The sequence below is a fragment of the Lontra canadensis genome, unplaced genomic scaffold (genome assembly GCF_010015895.1).
Source record: "Lontra canadensis isolate GAN:19392208 unplaced genomic scaffold, GSC_riverotter_1.0 scaffold12, whole genome shotgun sequence".
In the NCBI taxonomy this organism is placed as follows: Eukaryota; Metazoa; Chordata; class Mammalia; order Carnivora; family Mustelidae; genus Lontra; species Lontra canadensis.
Window position 1 is genome coordinate 27,715,344 of NW_022631006.1, and position 9,832 is coordinate 27,725,175.

The 9,832-nt window shown below is 39.1% G+C and overlaps 1 pseudogene; it reads left to right on the plus strand.

Annotated features, from left to right (window-relative positions):
- The first annotated feature begins 451 nt into the window (after positions 1–451).
- LOC116867443 lies at positions 452–1,149 on the plus strand (annotated as a pseudogene).
- The last annotated feature ends 8,683 nt before the right edge of the window (positions 1,150–9,832 follow it).

Below are 9,832 nucleotides of genomic sequence, written 5' to 3' on the forward strand. Positions count from 1 at the left end.
CTTACAAGTAAGACATAATTTAAGGTTTAATTAATAGTTCCTTACCAGAATCTCTTTCAAAATATGGGTCTTTAGAAACCTTGCTGTATTTTCTGCATTTATCATTTTCAGGACAAAAAAAAATTAATATTATTCTATGAATGTAGAAACCACCACCATCATAATCACATTTATGAACATCTTTAAAGCACAAAGATGCATTCAATATCATGCAGTCTGATTGTTTTTATTTTACTGAAGGGGAAACTTAACCCTGGAAAGGAGATACTTGTCCTGTGTTGCCCTCAATGAGTAGCTCAGCTAGGTGTTGTATTGAGGTCTTTGGATTCCAGGTTCATAATACGATGATGGTTTCATGTGCTGTTTTTATTTTTGTCTTTCAGAAATGTATATTTTGAATTCCCCTTGCTTTTTGGTACACTCTCTTGGCCATTTCAGAAATCATTAAAAAAAATCACCCCCTAACCGAAAGACCATCTCTTGGTGGGGATGTTACTCTCAGATGTTCTTCATGTACCTCCTTGGTGGGGCGGGGGCAGTGAGATGATGTTGCTTGTAGCCATGGCAATAGACAGGTACGTTGCCATATGCAAACCCCTCCATTACCTGACCATCATGAGCCCATGAATGCTCGTTCAGCTGCTGTTATCCTCCTATACAGCTGGATTTGTGCATTCATCTAGTCGGATGGCTTTCATGTTGAATTTGCCCTTCTGTGGTCCCAATGTGGTGGACAGCTTTTTCTGTGACCTTCCCCTTGTGATCAAACTTGCCTGCAAAGACACCTACATGCTACAACTACTGGTTGTTGCTGACTGTGGCCTCCTATACCTGGTCTGTTTTCTCCTCTTGCTTGTCTCCTATGGGATCATCATATACTCAGTCAGGCACCGTGCTGCCGGTGGTTCGGCCAAGGCCTTCTCCACTGTGTCAGCACACATCACAGTTGTGACTCTCTTCTTTGCCCCATGTGTCTTTATCTATGTATGGCCCTTCAGCAGATACTCTGTCGATAAAATTCTCTCTGTGTTTTATACAATTTTCACACCTCTCTTAAATCCTATTATTTATACATTAAGGAATCAAGAAGTAAAATCACCCATGAAGAAGATAAGGACTCGACATACAAATTCAAAACACACTTTGTAGATGATGTTTCTGAAGAAATAATTTCTGTGTGGACATTTTAAGGAATGAACTTTGAAGCTATTTCATGTTCTGTAAAAGGAACCAGTAGGTGTAACTGCTAAAGAGCAAACCCCTTTCCTTGTCAGTAATTAAACACATGACATGTAGAGTCTGGAAGACATGCATTTAAATCCTCTCTTCACTGCTTCTTCTCATGAAAATTTGAAAAAAATTAATAAACTCTCTTTACTTAGTTTATCTACAGAACTTCTTTATATGTTTATTTTATTATTTTGGCATGTTTTTAATCTTTATAATCATTATTACTATTACTAGAATGCATGTAGTTATTACTCCTGCTATTATAGTTGTAGCTATTACTGGGAATCTATATGTAGAAAATGCATACAGATGATGCCTCACATAGCCATTTAGCTGAGTGCTTGGTTAATTACTATTTGGTGTTAGAAAAGTACATTTTGTAGATAATCCCTAGTCAATGTGTATTAACTTTTAGTTACTCTTTTGCCCCAGATACAGTGCTTCCAACTTTGCTTCACATATTTTGTGAGCCCACAGTGTGCCAGGACGTACGTCCAGGGTTTCAGAAAGCTTACAGTCCTTGGATGGAAAGAGTGAATTAAATTTGTAAACAGTCCTGTATTACATGGTTGAAAGTTCAACACAACTTTATCAATAATAACACTAATAATGGTTTCTGCCTTGTTTCTGAATCCATGGGTAAATTGATTCAGAGTCCATGGGGGAAAGGGAGGGGTAAGAGGTGATTGATACTCCTGAAAAGTCTACAATTAATTCTTTTTTATTTAAATTTTATTTTTTATAAATATATAATATATTTTTATCCCCAGGGGTACAGGTCTGTGAATCGCCAGGTTTACACATTTCACAGCACTCACCATAGCACATACCCTCCCGAATGTCCGTAACCCCACCCCCCAACCCCCTCCCCCCAGCAACCCTCAGTTTCTTTTGTGAGATTAAGAGTCACTTATGGTTTGTCTCCCTCTCAATCCCATCTTGTTTCATTTACTCTTCTCCTACCCCCTTAACCCCGCATGTTGCATCTCCTCTGCCTCATATGATAGTTGTCTTTCTCTGATTGACTTATTTCGCTAAGCATGATACCCTATAGTTCCATCCACGTTGTCGCAAATGGCAAGATTTCATTTCTTTTGATGGCTGCATAGTATTCCATTGTGTATATATACCACATCTTCTTTATCCATTCATCTGTTGATGGACATCTAGGTTCTTTCCATAGTTTGGCTATTGTAGACATTGCTGCTATAAACATTCGGGTGCAAGTGCCCCTTCGGATCACTACGTTTGTATCTTTAGGGTAAATACCCAGCAGTGCAATTGCTGGGTCATAGGGTAGTTCTATTTTCAACATTTTGAGGAACCTCCATGCTGTTTTCCAGAGTGGTTGCACCAGCTTGCATTCCCACCAACAGTGTAGGAGGGTTCCCCTTTCTCCGCATCCTCGCCAGCATCTGTCATTTCCTGACTTGTTAATTTTAGCCATTCTGACTGGTGTGAGGTGGTATCTCATTGTGGTTTTGATTTATATTTCCCTGATGCCGAGTGATATGGAGCACTTTTTCATGTGTCTGTTGGCCATCTGGATGTCTTCTTTGCAGAAATATCTGTTCAAGTCCTCTGCCCATTTCTTGATTGGATTATTTGTTCTTTCGGTGTTGAGTTTGCTGAGTTCTTTATAGATTTTGGACACTAGCCCTTTATCTGATATGTCGTTTGCAAATATCTTCTCCCATTCTGTCAGTTGTCTTTTGGTTTTGTTAACTGTTTCCTTTGCTGTGCAAAAGCTTTTGATCTTGATAAAATCCCAACGGTTCATTTTTGCCCTTGCTTCCCTTGCCTTTGGCAATGTTCCTAGGGAGATGTTGCTGCGGCTGAGGTCAAAGAGGTTGCTGCCTGTGTTCTCCTCAAGGATTTTGAGGGATTCCTTTCTCACATTGAGGTCCTTCATCCATTTTGAGTCTATTTTCGTGTGTGGTGTAAGGAAATGATCCAATTTCATTTTTCTGCATGTGGCTGTCCAATGTTCCCAACACCACTTATTGAAGAGGCTGTCTTTTTTCCATTGGACATTCTTTCCTGCTTTGTCGAAGATTAGTTGACCATAGAGTTGAGGGTCTATTTCTGGGCTCTCTATTCTGTTCCATTGATCTATGTGTCTGTTTTTGTGCCAGTACCATGCTGTCTTGATGATGACAGCTTTGTAATAGAGCTTGAAGTCCGGGATTGTGATGCCACCGACTTTGGCTTTCTTTTTCAATATTCCTTTGGCAATTCGAGGTCTTTTCTGGTTCCATATAAATTTTAGGATTATGTGTTCCATTTCTTTGAAAAAAATGGATGGTACTTTGATAGGAATTGCATTAAATGTGTAGATTGCTTTAGGTAGCATAGACCTTTTCACAATATTTATTCTTCCAATGCATGAGCATGGAACATTTTTCCATTTCTTTGTGTCTTCCTCAATTTCTTTCATGAGTACTTTATAGTTTTCTGAGTATAGATTCTTAGTCTCTTTGGTTAGGTTTATTCCTAGGTATCTTATAGTTTTGGGTGCAATTGTAAATGGGATGGACTCCTTAATTTCTCTTTCTTCTGTCTTGTTGTTGGTGTAGAGAAATGCGACTGATTTCTGTGCATTGATTTTATATCCTGACACTTTACTGAATTCCTGTACAAGTTCTAGCAGTTTTGGAGAGGAGTCTTTTGGGTTTTCCACATATAGTATCATATCATCTGCAAAGAAGGATAGCTTGACTTCTCCTTTGCCGATTTGGATGCCTTTAATTTCCTTTTGTTGTCTTATTGCCGAGGCTAGGACTTCTAGTACTATGTTGAATACAATGGTGATAATGGACATCCCTGCCATGTTCCAGACCTTAGCGGAAAAGCTTTCAGTTTTTCTCCATTGAGAATGCTATTTGCGGTGGGATTTTCATAGATGGCTTTGATAATATTGAGGTATGTGCCCTCTATCCCTACACTTTGAAGAGTTTTGATCAGGAAGGGATGCTGTAATTTGTCAGATGCTTTTTCAGCATCTGTTGAGAGTATCATATGGTTCTTGTTCTTTCTTTTATTAATGTGTTGTATCACCTTGATTGATTTGCGGATGTTGAACCAAACTTGCAGCCCTGGAATAAATCCCACCTGGTCGTGGTGAATAATCCTTTTAATGTACTGTTGAATCCTATTCGCTAGTATTTTGGTGAGAATTTTTGCATCTATGTTCATCAAGGATATTGGTCTGTAGTTCTCTTTTTTGATGGGATCCTTGTCTGGTTTTGGGATCAAGGTGATGCTGGCCTCATAAAATGAGTTTGGAAGTTTTGCTTCCATTTCTATTTTTTGGAACAGTCTCAGGAGAATAGGAATTAGTTCTTCTTTAAATGTTTGGTAGAATTCCCCTGGGAAGCCATCTGGCCCTGGGCTTTTGTTTGTTTGGAGATTTTTGATGACTGTTTCAATCTCCTTACTGGTTATGGGTGTGTTCAGGCTTTCTATTTCTTCCTGGTTCAGTTGTGGTAGTTTATATGTCTCTAAGAATGCATCCATTTCTTCCAGATTGTCAAATTTGTTGGCGTAGAGTTGCTCATAGTATGTTCTTATAATTGTCTGTATTTCTTTGGTGTTAGTTGTGATCTCTCCTCTTTCATTCATGATTTTATTGATTTGGGTCCTTTCTCTTTTCTTTTTGATAAGTCTGGCCAGGGGTTTATCAATCTTATTAATTCTTTCAAAGAACCAGCTCCTAGTTTCGTTGATTTGTTCTATTGTTTTGTTTTGTTTTGTTTTGTTTTTGGTTTCTATTTCATTGATTTCTGCTCTGATCTTTATGATTTCTCTTCTCCTGCTGGGTTTAGGGTTTCTTTCTTGTTCTTTCTCCATCTCCTTTAGGTGTTGGGTTAGGTTGTGTACCTGAGACTTTTCTTGTTTCTTGAGAAAGGCTTGTACTGCTATATATTTTCCTCTCAGGACTGCCTTTGTTGTGTCCCACAGATTTTGAACCGTTATGTTTTCATTATCATTTGTTTGCATGAATTTTTTCAATTCTTCTTTAATTTCCTGGTTGACCCATTCATTCTTTAGAAGGATGCTGTTTAGTCTCCATGTATTTGGGTTCTTTCCAAATTTCCTCTTGCGATTGAGTTCTAGCTTCAGAGCATTGTGGTCTGAAAATATGTAGGGAATGATCCCAATCTTTTGATACCGGTTGAGACCTGATTTAGGACCGAGGATGTGATCTATTCTGGAGAATGTTCCATGTGCACTAGAGAAGAATGTGTATTCTTTGCTTTGGGATGAAATGTTCTGAATATATCTGTGATGTCCATCTGGTCCAGTGTGTCATTTAAGGCCTTTATTTCCTTGTCAATCTTTTGCTTGGATGATCTGTCCATTTCAGTGAGGGGAGTGTTAAAGTCCCCTACTATTATTGTATTATTGTTGATGTATTTCTTTGATTTTGTTATTAATTGGTTTATATAGTTGGCTGCTCCCACGTTAGGGGCATAGATATTTACAATTGTTAGATCTTCTTGCTGGACAGATCCTTTGAGCATGATATAGTGTCCTTCCTCATCTCTTATTATAGTCTTTGGCTTAAAATCTAATTGATCTGATATAAGGATTGCCACCCCTGCTTTCTTCTGATGTCCATTAGCATGGTAAATTCTTTTCCACCCCCTCACTTTAAATCTGGAGGTGTCTTTGGGTGTAACATGAGTTTCGTGTAGGCAGCATATTGGTGGGTTTTGTTTTTTATCCATTCTGATACCCTGTGTCTTTGGATTGGGGCATTTAGCCCATTAACATTCAGGCTAACTATTGAGAGATATGAGTTTAGTGCCATTGTATTGCCTGTATGGTGACTGCTACTGTATATTGTCTCTGTTCCTTTCTGATCTACATGTTTTCGGGTCTCTCTTTGCTTAGAGGACCCCTTTCAATATTTCCTGTAGAGCTGGCTTGGTGTTTGCAAATTCCTTCAGTTTTTGTTTGTCCTGGAAGCTTTTAATCTCTCCTTCTATTTTCAATGATAGCCTAGCTGGATATAGTATTCTTGGCTGCATGTTTTTCTCGTTTAGTACTCTGAATATATCACGCCAGCTCTTTCTGGCCTGCCAGGTCTCTGTGGATAAGTCTGCTGCCAATCTAATATTTTTACCATTGTATGTTACAGACTTCTTTCCCCGGGCTGCTTTCAGGATTTTCTCTTTGTCACTAAGACTTGTAAATTTTACTATTAGGTGACAGGGTGTGGACCTATTCTTATTGATTTTGAGGGGGGTTCTCTGCACCTTCTGGATTTTGATGCTTGTTCCCTTTGCCATATTGGGGAAATTCTCTCCAATAATTCTCTCCAATATATCTTCTGCTCCCCTCTCTCTTTCTTCTTCTTCTGGAATCCCAATTATTCTGATGTTGTTTCATCTTATGGTGTCACTTTTCTCTCAAATTCTCCCCTCGTGGTCCAGTAGCTGTTTGTCCCTCTTTTGCTCAGCTTCTTTATTCTCTGTCATTTGGTCTTCTGTATCACTAATTCTTTCTTCTGCCTCATTTATCCTAGCAGTGAGAGCCTCCATTTTTTTATTGCGCCTCATTAATAGCTTTTTTGATTTCAACTTGGTTAGATTTTAGTTCTTTTATTTCTCCAGAAAGGGTTTTTATATCTCCCGAGAGGGTTTCTCTAATATCTTCCATGCCTTTTTCGAGCCCATCTAGAACCTTGAGAATCATCATTCTGAACTCTAGATCTGACATATTACCAATGTCTGTATTGATTAGGTCCCTAGCCTTTGGTACTGCCTCTTGTTCTTTTTTTGTGGTGAATTTTTCCACCTTGTCATTTTGTCCAGATAAGAGTATATGAAGGAGCAAGTAAAATACTAAAAGGGTAGCAACAACCTCAGGAAAATATGCTTTAACCAAATCAGAAGAGATCCCAAATCATGGGGGGGGGGGGGAAAAAGGGGAAAAAAAGAGGTTCAAAAAGAAAAAAAAAAAGAAACAATTAAAAGAAGAAAACGAATAAAGAAAAAAATATAAAAAGGAAAAAATATATATATTAGATAAACTAGTTAAAAAACATTAAAAAAGAAAAGGGTAAAAGTTAAAAAAATTTAGAAGAGGAGAAAAAAAATTGAAAAAGAAAAAAAATTAAATTAACTGCAAGGCTAAAGAATCATGGGGAGAAAGCCGTGAGTTCCATGCTTTGCTTTCTCCTCCTCTGGAATTCCGCTGCTCTCCTTGGTATTAAAACTGCACTCCTTGGTAGGTGAACTTGGTCCTGGCTGGATTTCTTGTTGATCTTCTGGGGGAGGGGCCTGTTGTAGTGATTCTCAAGTGTCTTTGCCCCAGGCAGAGTTGCACCGCCCTTACCAGGGGCTGGACTGAGTAATCCGCTCCAGTTTGTTTTCGGGAGCTTTTGTTCCCTGAGCGCTTTCCATAGAGTTCCAGAGGACGGGAATCAAGATGGCGGCCTCCCAGTCTCTGGCCCGGAGGAGCCGAGAGCTTGGGGCCCCACCTCTCAGTGCGCCTTCAGAGAACAGCACCCAGTTACTCCCGTCTCCCTGGCATCCGGCCACGCTCCAAGCTGACTGAGCCTGCGACCGGTTCAAGGTAACCCCGAGTTTAGAGCTCACTCCTCGGCTCTGTCTCTGTAGCCGGCTTCCCCGTTCTAATACCTGTAAGCTCTGTGACACTCATACACCCCCGATCCTTCTGTGACCCTGCGGGACCTGAGGTCATGCTGACCCTGCGTGGGCTTCACCCCGGTTAAGCCTCTGGAGCAATGTCCCTCAGTGGAACAGACTTTTACAAGTCCTGATTTTGTGCTCTGTTGCTCTGCCGCTTGCCGGGAGCTGCCCCTGCGTTCTATCTTCCCGTCGCTTTGGATTCACTTCTCTGCCAGTCCTGTCTTTCAGAAAGTGGTTGATTTTCTGTTTCTAGAATTGCTGTTCTTCTCTTCAAACTCCCGTTGGATTTGTAGGTGTTTGCAATCTTAGATAAGCTATCTAGCTGATCTCCCACTACCTGAAGTAGTCTCAGCCTGCTACTTCTCTGCCATCTTGACTCCTCCTCTACAATTAATTTTTAGTAGCAGTATCAAGCTTTTATTTTCATTTTCAAAATACAGTTTATGAACATAAAATAATCACTCTCTTTATTATTTATTTATTATTTTTTTTGAGGGAGAGTGAACGCATGCATTCGCAACTGGGGAGGGAGAAGGAGAGAGGGGGAGAGAGAATTTTTAAGCAGGCTCCACATCCAGTACAAGCCTGATGAAGGCTTGAGCTCACAACCCTGAGATCATGACCTGAGCTGAAATCAAGAGTCAGACATTTAACTAACTGAGCCACACTGGTGCTCCAAGAATCATTCTTTAGTATAGAATTCTGTGAGTCTTGAAAAATGCATACTCATGTAACTATCACATTGAGAATATAGGAGAATTTCGTCAACCCTCAAATTCCCCTGTGCTCCTTTTTGGTCCACCTCTCTCCTATCTTCTGGCTCTGAAAAAAGTAATTTGTTTTTTTATACCTATTTTGCCTTTTCTAGTCTGTGATATAATTAGAATCATACTAAATAACCTTTTTAAAAAGCTTTTTTTTTTTAAATTCCAGTTATTTAACATATAGTGTAATATTAGTTTCGGGTGTGTAACAGTGATTCAGCACCTCCATATAACACCCAATACTCATCACAACAAGTGCCCTCCATAATCCCTATGACTATTTAACCCAACATCCACCTGGTAACGATCAATTTGTTCTCTATAGATAAGAATCTGTTCCTTGGTTGGCTTCTCTTTTTCTTTTTTTCCTTTTGCTCTTTTTTTTTTTCTTAAATTCCACATATTCTTTCTCCTCCTGACTTTGGCTTAGCATAATACTTTTTATCTCCATCCATGCCATTGCAAATGGTGACATTTCATTCTTTTTTATGCTGGAGTAATATTCCTAGATAGATATATAGATAGATAGATCTCTTTCTTCCTATCCATTCATCAGTCAATGGACATTTGGGCTGTTTACATAATTTGGCTATTGTAGATAATGGTGATATAAATAGTGTATTAAGTATTTTTGTATTCTTTGGGTAAATAACTAGTGGTGCACTTGCTGGATTATAAGGTAGTTCTATTTTTAATTCTTTGAGGACCCTCCACACCGTTCTCCAGAGTGGCTGTTCCAGTTTGCATTCCTACCAATAGTGCAAGAGGATTTCCCTTTCTCTACATCCTCGTCTGCACATATTATGTCTTGTGTTAATTTTAGCCCTTCCAGCAGGTGTGAGGTGGTATCTCTGTAACTTCGATGTGCATTCCCTGATGATGAGTGATATTGAGCATCTTTTCATGTGTCTGTTGCCACCTGGATGTCTTTTTTGAAAAAATGTCTCCTGACTTTTTGTAATTGGATTATTTGGAGATTTTTGTTGTTGGATTGTATAAATTCTTTATATATTTTGGATACCCTTTAACAGTTATGTCATTTTCAAATATCCTCTCCCATTCCACATGTTGCCCTTTAGGTTGTTTATTGTTTTCTTTGTTGTGCGAGTAAGGAGCCTTTGAGCATGGCTTCTTCCACTCAGCATAATGTTTCAGCTATGATAAACTTATGTTCTACTA